Source organism: Caloenas nicobarica, chromosome 6 (assembly GCF_036013445.1).
Source record: "Caloenas nicobarica isolate bCalNic1 chromosome 6, bCalNic1.hap1, whole genome shotgun sequence".
NCBI lineage: Eukaryota > Metazoa > Chordata > Aves > Columbiformes > Columbidae > Caloenas > Caloenas nicobarica.
In genome coordinates this window covers 3,478,390-3,500,973 of record NC_088250.1, presented here as the reverse complement: position 1 = coordinate 3,500,973, position 22,584 = coordinate 3,478,390, and the positions used below count along the sequence as shown (strand labels likewise).

Here is a 22,584-nt window from a genome sequence, read left to right as displayed (position 1 = left end):
GTAGGTGCAATCAGCTCTACGTTTCACACTTTTTCAGCAATTTTATCCGTGCTTTGTCCATCACAATGAAGTCAGGAATGTTTTCATAGGAAAATGTCGTTACAAAAAATGTAAATGAAACGAAAACTTAAAATACGCACAGTAATTATCAAGGGACCGGTGATGTGAAGCACTGCAGGATCACAGCCCAACAAAAACACTGTAACGCCAATGACAGAAAAAAAATTGACACATTTGACTAATCTCGCATGATCCAGGTCCTGGTTATTACTATGAGACAAGACCTCATGCCTTTTTTTTTTTTCCCTGAGTCACATTAAGGCAAAATCTTCCCACAATCGAAGAGCACATCAATCTTACCTACTTTGTATTCTACATCTGTTTTCTAAATTACAAATATCTACCAACATATGGGCAACTAAACAAGTTTCTGTAGACACTTTCTTCAGAAAAACCAGCTGGCAACTACTTTAAATTAAATGTACATCAAAATACAAAGTAAACTTTGTATAGCCTATAGCGGATTCTCAAAGCCCTGCGCTTGAAATCCTTTCTGCACTTTTATCTTGGGCTTCAACAGAAGAAGGAATTTGCTGTTCAGCCCATCCATACAACATGAGACAAACTGCTCCAGATAGGAACTGTGTGGCTGGATTCCAAAGTAGGTCAAGCTTTGAACGTCATTAACACTCTTCCATCTACCTGAAGCTTTAAAACTTTATTTTAGCTCTTTCCCGTGAGTTGCACGTGTACTGGCACTTACAATGTGGTTTAAACGTGCCAAGTGTCCAAATGATCAGGGTGCAACTCCTCAGTCTCATACAAATTTTCCCTGATTCCTTATACTCCAATGTATCATTGCAATAAATCTGTTTGGATTTACATTAAGGGCTCAGGTTTGGATGATCATATATAGGTTAGTGGTAATTTGGGCATTCTTAGATACATCTCTCTCTTCAGCATTACCTCCACTTGGCATTGATAACGTAATGAGAAAAGAAAAAAGTATGTGTAATGCCAAGAGCTTCATAACATTTATAATTATTTGTGCTTTGTTGTTGGTTATCATGACATTTTTATGATGATAAGATGAGAAGCTGAGAAGATGAAAACTGTTAGCTAATGAATTATTCTCAGAGGATTCACAAGCTGTAAAAGCCCTTTGACGGTGTGACACGAGCGCAGACTGTCTTTAAGTTAAGACTTCTCATCTGTCAAATTAAAAAACTACATAAATCATACACTGGATTTTCACATTGCTCTCCCTCAAAATGGATTGTGAGAATGTTCTAGTGCCCATGTTAGAAAAATCCTATTACCACTGAGCAAAAATGTTAATTCATATGAATCTTTCAATCCCTTTGATGTGCCCCCAAACATAAATGGCTGCGATCACAACAATAGTAAAATATAAAGTATTTGTAGAAATTCAGCACTACCGTTTTCCAGTAATAACAAACCTGTTGATTTCTATGCTTCTATTTCTCTAGATTCACATTATACATAATGCTACATGCATAGCTCTCTATTAACAGTTCCTGTGTCTTTGGTGTGATTCAGGGATTTTTTTCTATTTTCCCCAGATGTAACTCAGGCTGTAACTGAATGGAGATGGGTGCACACTAGAAAATAAACACATTTTGTAGAGGAATCGCTACTTCTGTCTCCATGGGTGCTCACATACCTATGGACACTATGCTAATAAGGAACAGGCTAACTAACTATTATTGGGTTCAAGTTGGAAAAATTATATTACTCTCACCTGGAGATTAGGACCTAAAAATAGCTGAAGTAGTACTAGAATCCTAAAACTTCCAAATAATGTTAGTGTTATGTTCTTGGAAATGGTTTCACTGAAGAGAAAACAATTCTCAGTCATCCACAAAAATAATTCAGTAAAACACCTGAAAAACGCTATGAACTGTAAAAATCTTTTACCATGAAAATAAATTAGACATCCAAAATTTCTAATTAATGCTCTTGAAGTTCTGTATGTGATGAGAACCTATGACATACCAATATACAGATGCGCCCTCTACAAAAGGGATTTTCAGCTGCTCTTTGACATTGGTAGCTTAACAAATGCAGACATTTACTTAATATAATTCATTAGAGATCACCATTAAAAAGCAATATACATTTTGCCTGGCAGCATTACTTATACTTAATTCCCACACAAATACTCAAGAGATGAGTACAGAAAAAGCAAAATATAACTTTTCAGCAAACGGTAAATAAAGAAAATAAAGCAATATTTCACTACTTCCCATCCCTTTATTTTCCTTTTGGTTATCATTTACACTAAACAAAGAAGGACTTGATGAATCATTACCGAAGGTCATAATCCAGCACTGTGTGATCAGCAGTAGAGTATTTGAACAACAATGCCCTTTGAGAGGAAATCTTTCCTATACAACAGCTAGAAGTGCTAAAAGACGAGAAATGCTGTCTATATTACATGAAGATTTCACATTTTCTCAGCAATTGAGACAATGCAACACAAGGGGTCAGGCTGAATACCCCCAATAAGAGTTTATTTACATGACCATTAAAAAGCCAAACTTAAAAAGGCTAAAATGGAAGAACGCTCACGTGGAATGGAAATGTAAATGTTTCAGAAGACTTCCGCACAGATTACTCTGCGGCAGGTGAAATTACTAATTGAAAGAATCACCTCAGGTGCCAAAATCTGCAGGACATACTCTCTGGCCTGGCCTGCCTCTTTTGTGCGGCACAAAGACTTAATGAGAGTGAAAATCATCTGCAGGTCCCCAGCTGGGGATTTTTGTGATAGAAAAGAGCCCCTGAGTGACTGTGGAGTTGTCCACCCCATGGGAGGCCATATGCTCCTGCAGTCTGAGCAGGGACAGTGGACGGCACAGCCAAAGAATGCAAACCTGGGGTTTGCTGCCCCAGCCACCCGCAGCTGGTCCACAGGCCCTCAGAGCTGTGGCCATCTGGTACTACCTGGTGCCAGGACGGGCATTAATCCAGCCAGAGAGCCAAGGGGCTCCCCAGCAGCTCTCCACCCTTCTGGTGTACGGAGAACAGGCCCACTGCACAGGGCCAGCTGGGCTCATCTGGTCACAGCCCCAAACCTGCAGACCCTCCTCTGGCAAAACTCCCACGGATATATCGGAGCATTTACCTGAGCTGGCCTTCTGCTCTTGGACCTAGAGGAACATTAATACATAAAGCAAACTCATGGCCAAGTTTTGATTCAGAAACATTTAAACCATTAATGACAAGCGTTAAAGAAATCTCCTACCCATAACGTTTTATGAAATTATGGAAGTAGTTCTTGGGTACAGAAATGAAATCTGCTGCAGTTCCTAGTGCTTCCAGATAGCTACTGAAATGTGCACAAAGATCACTGAGCTGGGGTTAAAGTTATGATGATAAAAGCAATTGTCAGTTTCTGTTGGAACTTGCAGAGATTTAGTTTTAGAACTGTACCCCCAGGGAAATAATATAGGATTAGATCCATGCACACTGCATCCGAAGTCATACAGAAATGTCACTTGTAAAACACACTTTCATGATCTTGCTATCTGACTTACAAATGTATCAGTCAAACCTGCAGAGAAAGCCTGCAGTAGAGGTAGGCTCTATCAAGGTAGTATGTTACATTATCAATGCATCATGCTTTTGTACAATCAGGAAGCTTCCATAACTCAAGCAAATGAGTGTATTGTTCTTTTGGAATATTCTTGCTGAAGCAAATAAAAGGACTCTGTGAGGAAACAGCCCAACATCATGCTGAGAAGACAAATGACACAGAGATTGTGAAGGTACCAATACATTAGTGAAGCTGAAAAGAGGATCACCAATCTGTATTAGAAGCCTGGAGAAGTTAAACATCTGTAGTGACAGTAGTGGAACAATTCCTGGTTTTCCCCAGTGAAGGGAGAGCAGAAAAGGCTCAGGCAGGTGCGCAGAACTGGCACATCACTAATATCACTAGGATTCAAATCCCAGAGTATTTAGCCGGTGCCCCTCTTGGCGTTAGTTTACACCTCTAGACAATAACAATGATTATTTGAATTATAGATTTGGTCAATAATTTGACTAAAATCCTCAAATAGTCTCTTTCGGAGTCTTACCACTTCCCACAACACCATTTAGTAAACAAATAAAGCAGATACTAAGTGAGTGAGCTATACTACCAATTAATTTTCTTTAAATGATTTGGAGAAAGCAGTTATTTCTTTGGCAACCAGGCAGCACGTTACCCTAGTGACGTTAATTCCTTCTGCATCCTATATAGGATTGACTGTGGAATTAGAAGAGCTAGAAAATGCCCCTGCAGCTGCGGCAGAAATAATATACTCACTCTAAGTGGAAGCTTCTCTTCAGGAGACAATTGTGCTTCACTGCTCTTTATCAAACAGGTAAAATGAATATACATCTCACTAACAGGCTTGATCAGCAATGGGAACTCCAATGTATCAGGAACTGAGAGAGAACGGTCAAACACTTGAGCCACATTTATCCTACACAGAACAAATAAACATTAATGCTAGAAAAATAAAGTCATTCTGAAAGCCTAAAGAATCAACAAAGATGATTTTTTGCTCGTGCCTAATCCAGCTAAACTTTCTTAAAATCCCATTCGAAACAGATACTTGACATGATTTCCATCCACAATGGCTTTCTTACCCATTATATCCTCTTCAATTTATGAAAGGACTATCCATTTATATTTAAGAATCCACAGAGTCATCTAAAGTACAGACACTGAGACTGTTATTTTGGCTAAGAATTCAATTCAGAATGGTGACAATTACTGGGGCTTTACCTTCCACAACTCTTTTGCCTATTCATCATATATAAATGATGGTGACCTTAAAGCCCTTGTTCAGTTCGTTTTCTGTGTAGAAGTGTCACCATAACCATATCCAGTACCATTACAAAGATAAATGCAAAATCCTAACAGCCATGAATATAATCTCACTCCCTGTTAAGTCTCAAAACAAAAGGAAGAGCTTGTATTTGGATTTTTACTTTGTTCTTAACTGCAAGCTGTTATACAAATTCAATGGCAATTTTAACCTGGCTTTTTTTCCTTGGCAACACATGGAAAGACAGCAGTGGCAAACCAATAGTTTGTTAACAATGGCAACATGCATTCCACCAGAATATACATCTAACAATCTAGTTTTTAATGTGGTGTAAACTATCTGACCACCCTGAAATGCTGCAGCCTGTCCATTCCTAATATACATCTATTACACAGTAGCCCACTGGGCAGTTCTATTGTGTGAGCCAACGCTTTTCTTCATAAATGAAACATTCAGAAAACAACCATTGGACTAGAAAAAGGCCTGTAGGTGTACCTTTCTGTTAGAAAGTTTACATAAAATGTAATGTAAGTATATTTTTTTAACATGTTCCTCTGCCTTACAATAGAAAGGTTTGACAAAACTCAGAATTCTTCTTCAGATTTCCAGCATATGTTGTACATACCACACAAAAAATAAACAAAAAAAGTAGATTTTCGAGGCCTATGGCTTCTGAACACCCAGACCTAGTGATGTGGTGGTGTGGCAACCAGTACGGCCAAGAAGGGGGACCTTGGCTGAGCAAAACATAAAGGCTCCAAACTAAAGCCACAATGAGGCATATTAACATGCTGCAAAGTGCTTGTGCATTAAGCACGCACTTAAATTCAAACACAAATCCAACTGCTTAACTGAAGAGGGACAAATTTAAACACGCACTTCAAGTTAAGCCGAACATCAACAGGCAAAACCATCACATGTATCTGTGAAAAACAATCCCATTCAATATTATAAAACTGCTCAGAAGAGTGCGATGACACATCTAGAAGAAATGATAGTAGCAAAGAACATTAGGGGCAGCAACAATCTTAGAAATCTTCACACTGACAAAGAACAAGAAATATTTGGCTTTACAGAGTAAATAACAATACAGTACAGAGTATGGGAAATAAGGCCCAAATAAGAACTGTGGAGTGATTAACAGCACTGCTAAAAAAAGGAGTAAACATTACTTAGTTTAGCCTTGATGGGTAATTCGTGGTACTTCAGTACACTATTATCAAAGGTGTCTGAATAACTTTCATAAAGTGCTATAATATACTACTGCAGAAGACATCAGCTCCACATAATATTCCCATAAATAATGAATGATATTGAGGCATCGAGCTACCGCTTTCACATGAAGTTATAACATTTCCACAAAGGTAGGTATGACATTCTGAGAAAAACAAAATATTCCATGCAATGTAACTGTTTAAAAATCATTATGATTACAACTTGGGGTATTTTGGAGAATACCATTAGTATATATTTATTAAACCTTTGCCTCAAGTTACACATGATTTGGAGGAGCTTGCTGAAACTAGTATTTATTTCAGGTATTTGGTCTAGTTTTTTCTGAGAAGTGCAAGGTTGACACGTGAACAGAAAGTGGCAGGAAAAGAAATATTGTTTCTCCCACAGCAAGCACACTAATGTAAAGCTTAAAAATGAAGCAGCAGCACATTTTTGCCTAGACCTTTTGAACTGCACCATATGGCTGACGCTCAATTAAGCAAAGATTTATCAGTCCCTGATTGGAACGTGTCCAGGACTCGCTACTTTCTCAAATCTTTTAACCAGAGGACTAGAACTGAATATACAGTTTTCTGGATTCACATAAGATACCTTACACTTTCAAATTTTATCCAAGTGAGTATTGGAGAGGATATCAAGGTCTGGAACACAGAATGTCGTGACTGCGTAGGAAAAGATGTAAATTTTTCATTCAAGATTGTGTATTTCATTTATTCCATAATGGACCCAAAAGTAGATACAATATCAGACTGAAGTAGGTCATGAATTTTTCCCATCAGATTATCTGAGGCAATAGAAAAGTCACAGGAAAGTTCTTTACAGTGAAAATCCTAACCCAAAAATTGGCAATAATGAAGTCAGCCAAACATGAAGCTTTTATGTTAGATTGTAAAAGCTTGATTTTAAATTCCATGTAAGACCCTATGGTTAAATTCTGCTTTTATAGACAGATGGTGGGGGTTTTTTCTTTGTTTGTTTATTATAAATGTATTTGAGTGCATCTATTCAGTTCACCGGAAAAAAATAATTTGCAATATTTTAATCCACAAGGCTTAATTCCTTTGCAATCGCCATTTCAATGTAGCAACAGATTTCCCTGCCACTATTGCTACAAACGGCTTAAAGTTTCCCCATGGGTTTTGTATACTGGGAAAAAATGTAATTGAAGGGTTCCATCATTTCTTTTTTTTAAGGTTTTTGTGTATTTGTTTTTCCTTTCCATAAGTGTCACCTAAACATTGCAATTCCTATGTTCATAAATGTTGGAATTTAGCTTCTTCCAGTACAATAAACCCATGAAATGGTTCTGTAGTCCTGTTTTTCCATGTCACTGAAAACCTCATGGAATGGTAAATAACCTCTAACATAGTAAGTGAAGAACACTACTTAAAACCAACTTCAACTGTAAATTTACTAGCAGCTCTATAAAAAAAAAGCATATTTACAGTGTTTAGGTGTTCACATACTTTACAGAGCTATAGTGGTGCATTGCAAATGATGGCTATTGTACCTCCAAGACCTTTCCCAATGTGCTCCATCAGAACTCTGCTCAGGGAAGATGCTATTTCTTGATTTGACAGATTAATGCAAACTTTATTACTTTAGCAGCGGGGCTTGGCAAAAACCTCACTGCTGCTCTGGCATTAAGGGTTTTTATCATTATTATTTTACACATACAGTATAGTTCAATAAAGAAGCTTCACTTTGGCAAAACAGCCCCTCAGCTAGAGCCCCAGAATTCTGATATCAGATTCTCAAGCAGCATACATTGATATAAAATACCTGACACTATACGAGCACCTGGCCACCAAGTTCTGGTTTTCCATTCTGTGGCACATTCTTGCCACAGTCTGTTTGCACCGTATACGTTCAGAGCTTTCCCAGTTTTTTTCAAATGGGAAAGATGGGAATGAATTGACAGAGGTCATCTAGGACACTGCTTCCAAACCTGCTGTAAAATCCAATGGCCAGATAGCACTTCAGGAAAAAAAAAAATCTATGGAAAATGTTGTATTCTTTTGCTGGTGGGAAGGCATATGAAAAATATTTAGCATTTAGGAAAAGTTCTACTAAATTAAAATATTACCATATGCACCAGCTTCATTTACAATATTCATTAGAAAAATTATAATAATAATTTGTGACTTGGCCACATAGCTGCTAACTCGCACAAAAATATATTCATATGAGGTTTTACTTTGCTTTTTGTAAATGCAATTATTTGCACATGATGAAGCCATTATCTCTTGTTTAGGATACCACCAGGGGCTATGGATCATGGGTGTACTCATATAGGTCTAGTCCATCCTTCTGCCCTAAGGTAGCATGAATTATGACCGAAGCATTTCTGAGATATTTTACACAGGAAACCAGAACAAATGATCACAACACTGTCTTTGGCCACAAATTCTATAAAGAGTAATGATCACCTTGATAGTGAGATTACAGCATATTATACACTTTTGGTGTACACAGTTATGAATTCTGATTACAAAATATAATGGAAAAAAAACTGTGCCCTAGTAAACGCAGCTAGTAAGTGCTACAGACTTCAGAAAAAGCCAACATTTAATTCTCTCTGTATTTTCTATGATTCAGTAATTTTGACCATACAGGTAAGAACCTGCATCCTGCAGCCTATCAGTTACTGAAAGATATTCTAACTCTGTGATATTTTTTTAAATGGTCTGACACTGCCCTGTTGAACGCAATTGTGCATTCTTGCCATAATCATACAAATCTTTGTAAGTGGCAGGAAAAGTCACTGAAAATGTCTCCAGTGCCAAAGTACTTATCTGTGTTTTTTAAAAAATCGGGAGAAAAACGTCAAATTCCATATGGCATGAGCAGACTGTCAAAGGTCAATGTTAGCGGAACAATTTTAATGTTCTCTTTAAATAAATAGCATTTATTCATCAATACTTTTTTTGAGCAGGAACCAGGATGTTGTCTGCAGTTTGATGTAGAGAGTTAAGAACATAAAATCTGTCAGTCGGCATTTAAGAAAAAAAGGTCTGAAGGGAGAAATAGTCTTTTATAAAGTAGTATTTAGGGCAAATGCATTTTAACGTAATTAATTGCTGCACCATTGGAAGTACGGAAACCCCTCCATTGTTTGTAAATGCGGTTAAGCCTTTCAAATCAGACTATCACCTTTTCATAATTACATCAACAAAAATGACAGCCAGTAGAGAAAAAGAAAACCACTAATATTAGAATACTGCTGAGATAGATTAATTAACTTCAGGACATTCAAAACAATGAGCAGAGTGATATATTTTGCTGAATGTATTAAGTTTCAAATATAAATTAAACTCTGCTACTCAAGATAATTAAAAGTGTTAGCTGCAAAAAAAAGGCTCCTTTTTCCCTGCTGCTGACAAATCCAGGCTCAAATCCCTCAGGCCTGTGGTTCAGTCCCAACAGAACCACCATCACTCTCATGCAGATAAATGACACTTGCCCTCCCATTGATGAATGAATTCTAGATGAAGCGGACACAAGAATCTGAAGTGAAAATGAAAAAAAGGCAAGCCGTGTTCTCCCTTTGTGCAGGCATCTGGTTTACTGCACGTGTCAGTCTGCAGCTCTGGGATTTGGGCCACGCTCACCAAAGCTGTGCAGCAGTCTCTGGTTATTCACGCAAAAATAGGACAGCACTTCAAAGAGTGCACCATGCAGGTTTAGTGCGTAATGACAGCAAAATCCCTCCCAAAAATATACGCTGAATTTTAATTATATTCGAAAAGAAAACATTCGTCGTACGGACAGCATAAACAATTCCTGAACTCAAACACAAAATGTAAATTCAAATGCAATGTATTCTGTATGATGCCTTTGTTTTCTACGCATGGTTTAAATCTGCCGCTAGTTATCTTACTATCTGATGGGGTCCTCCCGCTTTGCTGTTCACTTGTTCTGAAGGAGAATCATTCTTCCAGTAACAAATTGAAAGCACAATAGTAATTTACCTCTTTTATCATGTCAGTGTCTTTCTTACCCTTAGAGACTCCTGCACTTCAGAAATAGGCCAGCGGATACGTTAAGCTGATGTGTCACTGGCATTAAGGCAAGAGGCAAACCCTTGCTCAGAATTTCATTCTATTTTACAAAAAGCACTTAAATGGGATTTACACCTTTCAAATTTTGAATTTTAAAATAGAAAAAAAATACTGAGAGCATTGCTATTGATTTAACAACTGAAACTTGTGATATTACATATTGGGATTGGAGACTTTCAGCCAGGTAGTCAGAACATATAGACAGTCACAATATGGAAAACAATAAAAGCTATTATAAATCTTTTTGCATTCACACAATATTTTTCTTACATTAAAAATCAACATTTCCACTGCCAGCTCCTAAAGCATGAGAAAAGAGAGGTATCTACAGAGAATAGAATTTTTCTTTCATTTTCACAAAAGTTATAAAATTGTTTCACACTTTGTTGAATTACACAGATATAAATAAGGAATGCTACTGTTTGCAGGAGTACTACTGACAATCTGTTGAAATGGATTCAAACATCTAGAAGAACTCACTGTACTCTGCTTACATGAAATATTGCTGCTCAGCAGGAGTGGGGGTCACTGTTCTATAATCTAAACGTACCAAATGTTCTGGTGTGATTTCATTTGATTTCAGTGAAAGAGGTGCAAAGAGTGACAACTGCAATAATGACAAACACTTCTGTCATTGCAGGACTATCATGTTTAACTGGTTTAGATGTCATTTAGACTTGGCATATATCTTCAAATCTGCTGAAATTTATGCATTAACTTGTCACGTACAATGTCACTTTGATTACTCTTAGTGCAGTGCCCAAAAAGGGGGTACTTATCGCTGAAAGGTAAAAGGGAAAGAACATCTAGTGCCACATCAGGTTTTTAATGCTATAACCCCTGGAGACGCTGGTCTGATGAGCTGATACAAACCAGGTAAGATAAAAGCTGATTCTGCTCCCATATCTCAGAGTGAATCATGAATGATATCAAAGTGTTGTCATTATTTCTTGTCCTTCTAATTTCTTAGTACTGTACACAGCAGTTAAAAAATGATCAATAATTGCACTTTGGCTAATAACTACTTGCTGCAATAAACCTGGGAGCATGAAAACATTCTTTATTTAAAGCAATAAGACTTTTACACACTCCTAAAAGAGTAGATGCCATCTCATATTTTGCAAACTTCTCAGAGAGGAGCTCGATAGCAAACTGACACATTTTCCAGATATTGATTGTCCCTTGGTCTAGTGCTCTATAGCCCATTTCCCAATTTCCAAAAGTGAGAGTTCTGATTCAGAATCAATATACCGCTTAAACTGCCACCTTATCAGACCCTTCTTTAAGTAAATTAATAGAATACAGATAAAATGCCAATTCTTTTACAAGTGTTCCACACTTTCATATATACATTTACACACTAGAAATATTGTCTATTGGAATATTTGTTACGATGAAGTTTAAGAAGAACGTCATTTATCCTGTCCACAAAGTTGTGCAGAAAAGACTGACAAGTAGTTTTGCATCCTCTGTTCTTTAGAGAATATGAACCTTCATAGCCAGAACATTGTACATGATGTATGCAGCAGGTTCATTTTTTAATTACTGAAATTGTAAGACATTGAAAGGAAAACCAAAGCAGGAGAAATAAGTCTTATTTTTGCAACATTTTAACTAGAGAATTCTTATGTGCCTACAAAGTAAAAACAGAATACAGCTGCAGAACCTGTATTTATATTTCAAATGTTTCTGACAGTGTTCTGAACTACAGGTACTAGAGTCAACTGTAAAGATAAACTACATGTGAGAATCAATCAGAACTGTATTTATACACACCCAAACTTCAAGACTTTTTTTGTTTGTTTAAAGCTTTCAGTCTGGGCTCAACAGCACAACAAAAAAAATCAGTATTCTCAGAAAAAGCAACAGGATGGAAAAGCACTTAGTAACTCAGTATGTCCTATCAAAAAGCGGGAAGACTTAGCTAAATAACTTTGATGCAAGTTTACCGCTATATTTTCTGCATATATGTATTTACACACATATATACAGACAGAATCATCTCCTTGCATGTTTCTTATCAAATATGTTAGTCTTCATACAAAATCTGATTGTTTTAGTTTATTTGATCATAGTGTCTATGTCCTTGAACTCATAATTCTCAGCGTGACATCATCATCATCATCAGTCATTCTAAAGATGCTACTGGTATTACAGACTATCTCAGGAAAGTAAAGAGAATAAATTTAAATTAGTCATACCAATCTGAACTATGTTTTCATAAACCTTATCTTAACCACAAGTAGGTGATTCAAGGAAGAGGAATGAAACACTACTAATCACCTAACGTGTTTATTTTCCTCCTAATACATGCAAATGATCTCTTGGACACCACAAATGGAATTTGGTTGCTTACAGAGGGGCCATCTTAGACAACCTCAAGTATGTCAGCCGGCTTCCCTTGGCTTGGGGCCCCCTTACATTTTGCACAACATGAGTTAGCCCTGTGAGAAGATCCTCAGGGGCTTGCAATATCTAAACTGGCACTAGACTTCTGTGTCAAGGCACCTGAAAGCCTGTGGAACTCCCTTTTGCTCTGGTCTACGCTGTATGAAATAAATCGGAGTATTAGCATCGTACATTAATTTTATACTGCAGTAAAGATGACATGGTAAGTAGGAAACCGGAAAACAAAAGTGGTCTTCTGCTGATTAATATTTTAATACAATAGCATCTTCATGGAAACATTACCTTTATGCTCATTGGTTTGCATAAACATCCTTATACCATACTTGCAAAAAAAGGTGACTTTCTGTCAGCAATACTGATTTAACACTCAGGTTGGATATCTAAGGATTCTGCTATTGTTTATGTTCACTGTTGACTATTATCCCTCTTTCCCTGAGACAAAGCTGTCAAACTGCACAAATATTGTGTTAGCTCACTGCAAAAAAGAGGAAGGGGAAAGGATGGCAGATCAGAGGCAGGTAAGCATAGAGAGATAAAACCAGAACATTGTTTATCTGGTATACAAAATACTTATTATCAATACTGGCAGCACGAGGAAGAAAAGATATGTATACTGCTATATTATTCTGTAATATAGCTAATAATATACTTACTGTAAGAGTCTATAGCGGCTAATAACACTAAGCCGGGGATGATCTGTTCATGCCACTCTACTCAAAAGCTGGTCTCCAGCTTTCCTAAAGATCAGGTTGCTACAGGGAGCAGATGGATGCAAACAGCACAAAGTACAGTTATTGCCAGTAAACTACCACAGTGGCTGAATTAGACTGACAACCTGAATTCTCACCAAGTTTTGCAGATATAACAGTGTAGGAGAGTTTTAAGGATGGATCAAAGAACAGTGCTTTCAGCATATTTATGTTGATACCCTTCTAAATGTACAAATGGTGAGAATAAAAATAAAATAAATAAATAAATTAAACACATATGTGTTTATGAGAATTAAATTAAAGCATGTTGGAGCCCAGCAACATGGGCCAAGCAAAGTCAGGAGTTAGTATCTCATTAACAATAAAACATGCCAGACAGGATGAAGTAAAATCACAACAGGTTCTGAAGAGGAAACTTTCAGCAAACAATTTCTACAACTTGTATCTGACGCAACAAAAAATGGGTAATTTAGAAGAAGGGGAGAAACTAATCGAAGCAAGACTGGAGAAGAGCAGACTTACAGCAGTAACAGAATAGATTTGAGGCCCTTACTCCTACGAAGTACTTTGCAGAATGCTGACCTGGATGGACAAACTGACCCAATTTAACAGAGCTGATTTATCCCACCTCTCCACTCAAACTTGCAAGTTCCATGTACTGCAGCAGCATTCTCTCAGACCGTCCAAGGAATCCAAAATAGAGATCTTTGTACTAGTGTTTGCTCTCTGATTTACCTTCATACCAAAGAGTTCTGCATAAGCAAATAATTGAGTGAGATGAAAAGAATTCTAAAGAAAAGTACTGCAGAAGTGCTGGCAGCTCAGATTCCACCTTGAACAAAGAGTTCAGTCCTACTGCAACACAGTGGAAGGAATTCAAGAAAGATAACAAAACTATGAAGAAGGAAAGTATCTTACATATGCTGCCATAAAACTTTCCTAACTATGACAATCGTAGCACATAATTCTCTACAAATACATGGCAAATCTAAATAGAAATTAAATTATCAAAGAGTAAAAAAGCTGTAACTAACAGAAATGCCATTACAGAAAATAAAAACCTCACAGCACCTTTAAGCAGTGAGCTCTATTGGAATACGGAAAAACTTCCCAGGGAAAGTCTCATTCGCTGAAAAATTTGAAATGAGACTGAAAAGCTGGTTGGAGACAATATATAAAAATAAACTAGAGCCATAAAACTGCTGAAATAATAAAAACGTTATACGAATTATCCAATTTTCAATATATGTAATTCACATGGAAGTATTACTGGGATATGCGAGCTGCTGTACACGTCACACAAAGCATGGGTGTTTTGATAAGAAACAAAAGTACACCTGTGTTCTCAACCACAAACCAAAACATTCTTATACCACAGTTTAGCTTGGAACTTCATGCACTAATGATGATTCCACCAGGCATATATGTAGGTGGCAAACTACTGTGGAAATTATACTGATTTGAAGAAAAAAAGTAGGTGATCTGTCATCATAACGCATTTGCCTGTCCCATCTCCTATTGCCATACAAACAATATTAAAAATAAAAGAAAATACCATTTTTAAGTTATTTGTAGGCTCCTGTGAAACTGTTGGGCAGAATATTTTGAGCAGAAAAGGACATCAAATTGTTTAACTGCAGCTTTCAACACTCAGTTCTTTGATCACAGTTGTCATCTTAAAAGTTTCCCATGAAAAACATGCCACAGACAGTTTGATGTCTACGTTTTACTCCGACATTTTTTACATGAAGTTACCGTTATTGAAGTATACACCAACTTCTGAAAGTAAAATAAAGAGTATGAATAAAAAAGCTCAGATCAATCAGCTCTTTTAGTGCAAACTAAATTAAGAATAGCGTTTGATCTGTTTGTTTCAAAAATTTTACAGTGCCTTCAGAATTAACTATGTGTCAAATATTGTTATCCTACCTCAGCTCATGAAAGAATCTCTCAAATATAGTTTCCATTCGACCCACATATCAGTTGCTCTTTTATGTTCTCACTTCCTATACGTACTATTCTACTGCATAAACGAAGCATCCCTGCATTACCACTGTATAAATACCTCTGATTAAAGAACTGCCTAAGTACAACACCGGTAATTACCGAGAAACTGTACAATAAAACCAATGTTACTTTTAATATTCAATGTTATTTATGCATCTCTTTGTTAGGTGAGAAGCTTGAGAGTTACTTAATTTATCATTTTTAATCTCCTTTTTCCCTAGTAATCTTTATATTCTCTCACATCCCACGTTTCTTCATAAACCTCCTGGCAACGTCCCCCAGGCAAAGGTTTCCTGGAGCAGATTCTCAAGTGGAGCAATGACAGCTTTACAGTAGCTGAGGATCTTTTTATTACACACACACTACTGATCAAATGCAGTGTTGGTCTGCCCACGGCGTCACTCTCTTTGCTCAGAAAAGCTGCAACGCTTCCTCCAAAATAAAAGTAATGCCAAAAGATTCTTAAATCTAAGTAATTATATTCATCAACAGAACGCAAAATTTTCAGCATTAATGGATAGCCACCAGCTGCAGTTGCACAAATTATAAAATGCGTAGTCACCATGTTTAGATGTTCCAATAAATACTGTTCCTCTCTGCTGCCATCTACAGACACATTTCAAATCTTTAAAAAACCCTACTTTTCACTTCCAGTTATAACAATAGATCTCAACATGTCCTACAAACCAGCTCATCCCAAACATTTATGTATTACCTCAACATATTAGAAGCTTCAGGCAAAGCTGAGCCCAAGTGACAGGTCGTCAAAAGGTATTTGGATGTTGCGGCACTGCACTCTGAGTGATGCTCGATCCCAGGTGTTCCGCAAGCTGTGCAAAGTCCTTGGCTGGGAACTAGGGGCTCACGTTCCCTTTTCAGTGAATGGGAAGAGTTAAGTCGTACACAGACGCCCCTCAGAGGTCCGATGAGCTGCCAAAAGTGAAAAGGAGATTGTAAGTCTCTAGTATGGGTATCTTAGGTACCTTTGCTAGAGTCCTCAGAATATCTAATGCTTAATGGTTGCAGCATTGACACCTGCTTCAGACACCACATTTCCAGTTTTGCAACTGTATCTTCTAACTGGCAGGCTACAAAGTCAGTTCTCCTCTCTCTATAAAAATGAAAGGCAGCAAGTGGTACGTTTTTAAAAGACTGACACCTCAGACGTGGAGACAGAATAACTCAGTAAGGTTGCTGATCTGTACTAAGTGACTGCATGCCCAGGAAGTATAGAATCATAGAATATCCTGAGTTGGAAGGGACCCACAAAGATCATCGAGTCCAACTCCTGTCCCTGCACAGGACAACCCCACAGGTCACACTGTGTGTCTGAGGACCTTGTCCAGGCTCTTCTTCAATACTGCAGTAGGTCAAATCTCATTTGAAAATGGGGCAAAGCAATAAGCGTTTACACACCTCTGCTAAGGGAAAAGTACTTATGAAACCACTGTATTTGTTAGAGACAATGTATTCTACTTCTTTAGTCCAAGGGTTCATGCAACTGAACCAGCGACTCCCAATGTAACAAAAGACCCATCTTTTATTTTAAGCTTGTAGTAGTTAGTTGTGATTTTTTTCTCCTTTGCAAAACTAAACACAGACAGAAGGCAAATAACCTTGTGTCAAATATGCACCAAGACTACAGGAGAGCCCTTAGTGAGCGCGCTTACAGCTGGAAGTGAAGACGGCATTTGATACGCAGTAAATTAACCACAAATAACGAGCAGCCCACAGGGCAGCGTGCTCCTGCAGAGCATCCTCCCTGGGGAGCCTTGAGCCCAGATAACCCGCAAACTGATTTTAAGCACCTTCGAACCTTGAAACACCTCAGCGTTCTGTTGTAAAACACGCTTCGCTGAGAGAGCTATGTCATCATGAGGCGAAAGCGGAGTGGGAGAGGAGAGGGAGAGGAGGAGGGACAGGGAGAGAGGAATCTCCTGTGCGAATCCCATGACCCCGCTTACCGGCGGCTCAGGCGCCACCTCGACACCAGAGGGCGCCGCCGCCTCCCTCAGGCGCCGCCGCCTCCCTCAGGCGCCGCCGCCTCCCTCAGGCGCCGCCGCCTCCCTCAGGCGCCGCCGCCTCCCTCAGGCGCCGCCGCCTCCCTCAGGCGCCGCCGCCTCCCTCAGGCGCGCCCGGCGCCTTCCCGCCCAAAGCGGGACTGCAGCTCCCGGCATGCCCCGCGGCCGCGGCCGTTGGCGCGCGTGCGGGGGCGGGTCACGTGATGGCCGGGCTCGATCCTGCGGGGTCTCTGCCAAGCGAGGTAATTCTATGGCAGCACCCAAGCGACACAAAAGAGGCTGAAGGAAAGGCAAAAAGAAGCACCTCGGAGGCAGAGTACTGCTCTGGAGGTGACAACTGCGTCCGAGGTACGAAACATTATGATATTATAGTTTTGGGTATTGACAGACTTGGTTTTAGGCACATTTGTCTCTGGCACAGTTAAACAGAAAGTATACTCAGGAGCCTATGATATATTGTTGGCAGTAAGAGCAGACACTTTTGATAATAAGAATCTGTTCTTCTGTCAATTAAACAAAATTACATAGCAAATCAAGAATAAAAATATTTGAGGTTTGTAATTCTCTCATTTTCATGACTGAAGTTCATCCCAGCTTTAGTTCATAGAGTTCTCAATAGCTTCTCTCTCTTTCCAGGAACTTACATTTCTCTGGTATTTCAGTCTTACGCTTCTGTTAGTGTTTTCCCTGAAGAAAACTTAAATGGAATATGTCACTCAGTCTCATTAATTGTGTTACAGAATGTGTTGCTATGTAGTGCTTGCACTCTTACATTCGGTGCTTCAGAACAGAGGACATCAGACTGGGGACAGAAATCAAGTTCTAGGGGGGAAAAGAGCCCAAGGAATCGCTTTAATCGCTCCTCTTAACACTTAGTGTCAAAAGGATTACCTCACAACCCAAACGCACTCACTGGTCGCAAAGGACATGTTTTCTTCTTCCCAAAACCCCCTCAAACCTAAGTGTAGGTGCAGTTTTAATCTCCTCATTCTTTGTCTAAACAGGCTTAGGCACTTAATTTTCTGAAGGAGAGTAAGTTGTCCTAAAGTGTTTTTTTTCCAAAAAGGCTCTTTACCTTGCATAGCTGTTTTGAACCTCCTTTATTTAAAGGGAATATGAAATATTAGAAAACACATTCCTATCTTTAAACCACAGTGGTGCAGAGTATATCCAAGACAGAAGTATTTACAATGGAATTGTCTTTTCTATTTTTTTTTAATCTTGTATATTAAATGTAAACATGAATAACTGAATTTGTTTCTTTTTAAAGGAAACAGTTAATGGAAAAAGTAAACATTGGTGAGTCCTTCCATTATATTGCAATTTTTCATTTGTGTCACAAAAAAAAATATAGAAATTAATATTTACTTCTTTTTCTACCTAGAAGCTGGAAAAAAACAGTTGAACAACTGAAGAAATATAAAGAGGAGGCAAAAAAGAACCTGGAGGAAGCCAGCATGGAATCAGAACAGGTGAGACCAGTTACATAATTAACCGCAAGTAACAAGATAGTATTTCAGCCTATGTACCAGGTAACCCTTTAATCTCAGATATAGGTCTCTGGTGAAGCATGAGGTACGACCTTTTCAACTAAGCAGCATTTATCATACTTTTAAAAAATACAGTTTTAATCTTTTCCGTGAATCTCTTCAATTTAGTGGGGCTTGTAAGAAGAGCTTTTGTCCCCCACAGCCGATTGTTTTTATCAGGTTCAGGATATCTGCGTTCAACAACCAAACAAAAGTGTTGCGGCCAAGAAAATTGCTCCCCGAGCTGCTCTTATGTCACTCTGTACGTGACATCATGCAAAACCACATCTCCCCCTCCACCCCAAGAAGTCATTTGTCTTTGCATCACCTCATCCTTCCACTAGTCCACCACAATATCTAAATTATTACAGCTTGCGTGGATTACTGTAGTAGTTTGGGGTGAAAATCTCAGGAGTTTGATGTTTTATAGGGTATTAACCAACAAAAAGCAAAACTAAAAAAAAAAAATGCCCCGGCCTGAGGTCTTACATGCTGCTTATCAGTCTGAGTACTGTTCTGTGATTACAAAGAGACCTTAATAGCAGTTCTAATTACGCTGTCTTGCCTACATCACCCCTAGCCTGGAAGCAGCTCAATGGAGCCCCAGGGGCCTAATGGATAAAACACTAGGCATAAGGGAGGGGTTGTGGGTTCAAGTCCCCGCTGCGGTGACTTGGCCCCTCCCAGCAGGCATGAGGCCCTGCCTGGGGAATGCAGTGACTTGAGGAAGAGGGGAGAAGGGCAGCACCCCGAATAGCGACGGCCAGACCGAACCCCGAAAGCCAATGCAACGCAAGCAAAACCATATCGCAACATTGGGAGATGTGGTAAGAGGTGACACAGTCACCCTCCATCAAAAACAGCTCCCGGAAAACAAAAGAGACTGAAAAAAGTGAACAGATGGCTCAAAAGGCAAAGCAAAAGAGACTTAAAAAAAAAGTGTTCCCTTTCTAAAGATAATAGAGAGCTCAAAAATGCCGCCTTGCAGGGACCAAGGTTAAAGGCGGAAAAAAAACCCCAAACTGCTTTAAAGCAGTTTTAGTGCTAGAGTTAGGTTGTGATTGGATTCTATGACCCTGAGGGTCTCTTCCAACCGAAATGATTCTATGTTCTTACTCTAGTTTTGACAGCCTGCAGCTCGAAGTTGTGCAAAACCACCAGCCAAAGAACCCCAAAGAGAACAGCTCCAAAAAGAAACTCAAGAAAGCAAGCACATTCGTTTCAAACAGGGAAGCAAAGAAAATAGGTGGGGGAAGTACTTTGTAGCTCATTATCAGTCAGGATTTCAGTTTCCTAAACTTTCGTCGTTCCTTCCACAGGGCTGGAAAACAGATGTCCCTCTTCTGGTTTTGTTTCCTCCTCTTTTGCCAAAGGACATATTTAAGCAGCAAAGAATATTACAGGCACAAAATAGCTTCAAAGGATTGTTTCTGTACTGAGAAAAGTTCTACTGCAGATACTTCATGTTTTGTTCATTAGCCAAATACTCATCTGAAAGCTAACAGCATATTTTCTCCTCTGCATTCACCTCTGTTTCAGTGGTTCACCATCCCATCCTCCATACATTTCCAGATACCCTTTCGGAAGCCGCGCTTACCTTGCGTGTGTCAACTCATCAGCCTTCTCCATAGTTGACAGTTCTTGTACAGCTGTGTAATCAGCTTTTTAGAGTTGTATTAAACTGCTAAAAATTTAATCTCGTCTTCAGTAATGACAACGATTCCCCAAACAGTCATCAGCTTCATAAAATGCTCCATCTTTTCCCAGGAGAAAAGGCAAGAAGATCTTCCCGCTCGCACCTCCCTGGAGAGCAGGACAAGGAGCCAGCACCTCCAGCTCAGCCCCAGGAATCCCACGTGAGCTGGGCAGGAAATGAGCTCATGTGCCGGGGTGAGTCCCAGCCCAGGAGAGCATCCCCTGCGAGAAATCCAGAACTTACCTCGAGCTGACGTGCTTGGGTAGGGCTGTGTCACTGGGAAAGCCTTGCAAAAAAAAAGGTGCTCACAGGGCACCCATATCTAGGGGACGTAGGAATGCTCATTGAAATCATAAACTCTGATTTGAATTAACTCATACATGGCTTTTTGACTCAGGTGCTTTCCATTGTGAGGCTGATACTGACAAAACTGCTATTTATAGCAAAACAATTCTTCTTTATTTATCATTACTGTAAACTATATGCTGTTGATATGCTACATCTTTGTTTTCATCACTTTTGCCAGCTTCAGACGGAGGCCTGGCCGGTGTTATCAAAACCCATCTCAGACTGGTTTGCAGAAGGTTTGCGTGAAGGCGGAGTCACGTCTCTGTGGCTGGATGCTGACGTGACTGGGACAGGGAGGAACTGGCAGGACTGGCGATGGTAGATGATACCTGGGTCACAAGAGAACGTAAGCCTTGGGCTCATTTTAGGAGTATATAAGGAATTTACCAGGTGTGTGCTGTTATACCACGCATCGTCTCACCTTCAAAAGAATGACTGGAATTTGTTTAACCTGTCTGACCGTGGACCAGCACGCTGGGGAAAGAGTAGTTGAAAAAGATGACTTACATCATAATGTGTTGAAGATTATAACACGGGCAGTTTTCATGCTTGTTCAACTAAAGATCATCTCATATTTGTCTTTTTATTAGGGAGCTCATGCTCCTACAGTGTCTGTTTTGTCTCTTGCTTTGTCTGTAGTCTTGCCTAGTCTAATCTATTACTGCTGCACTGTTAAATATAACATTTGTAATATTTTGTAAAGTGAAATCTAATTAAAAGTCTGTTTATCTCATAAGTGCAAGTTGGGGATAGCTATGGAGAAACCTAAGTAAGTTTTATCTTCATATATAGTTTTTTCCCACAAGCATTCAAGAAAGCTGTAGATAATTTGCACTGAGACAAGTGTAATACCCCTCCCTTCCAGATGCTCAAAATAGTTGAGAACATCCTTTCAGAACACTGTTTGCTAGCACTATGAATTTTCCAGTCCATATTGATGAGGTTTAATTAAATGCAAGTTTCTGTTATTTGGTGCTTAAAACCAATTTAGAAAGCAGTTTAAAAGTCATCGGCGTTCAGATTGTATTTTCCTTTTTATTTGTATGAATGCTAAAGATTCATACCTCCTAGGTTTAAAAATTAAACTGCTTCAGAATTCCAGCAGCAGTAGGGACCAGAAACAAAGTAATTAGTTGTAATACCTTGATGATGGTCAATTTTTAAGACAATTCTTAAAAAAAACACCCCACAGCCTTCCTCTGTGTCAAGTCTATTTAAAAAAAAGATGTACGAGGATTCTGAGTATTTCACACTCAGTTTTGGAAAATAATGCAAAGGGAATCTGTGTGCTGGATCTCTGGCTTCTGTTTTCTAAGCATTAGTTCAGTGCTGAGGGCTGTATTGCCTGGGACATGATAAACCTTTTGTATGAAGGGACAGGAGTCATTTGCTGGAAGAAAAAGAAAAATCAGTGGGGTTTCAGGATGTGGAGAGGCCAGTAAAGAATAAGGAAAGTTCCAGGGGAAGAGTTTATATCCCAAGCTGATGCAACAATATAACGCTTGTACTTATGTCATGAGTCAGCTCCAGGTCACGCAGCAACAGTTGGTTATCATGTCAAAAACCTTCACAAGGTATTGCAAAGAATGAGAAACAAACTAGAGGTAAGGGAGTCCTTCTCGTCCTTCTTCTGCAGCTTATGAATACCCAAAACGGTTATTTAATTACAGTTCTGCACACTTGGTATGGAACTTGTGTTTGGGCAGTGCTGCCGAGCGCTATTTCC

At 38.9% G+C, this 22,584-nt stretch overlaps 1 long non-coding RNA gene across 1 annotated transcript; it reads left to right on the top strand.

Annotated features, from left to right (window-relative positions):
* The first annotated feature begins 17,559 nt into the window (after positions 1–17,559).
* On the top strand, positions 17,560–21,341 carry LOC135990551 (uncharacterized). The gene is made up of 5 exons (XR_010606432.1): positions 17,560–17,633; positions 18,556–18,584; positions 18,670–18,757; positions 20,582–20,704; positions 21,037–21,341. It is a non-coding gene; the product is annotated as an uncharacterized LOC135990551 (long non-coding RNA).
* Positions 21,342–22,584: the final 1,243 nt, after the last annotated feature.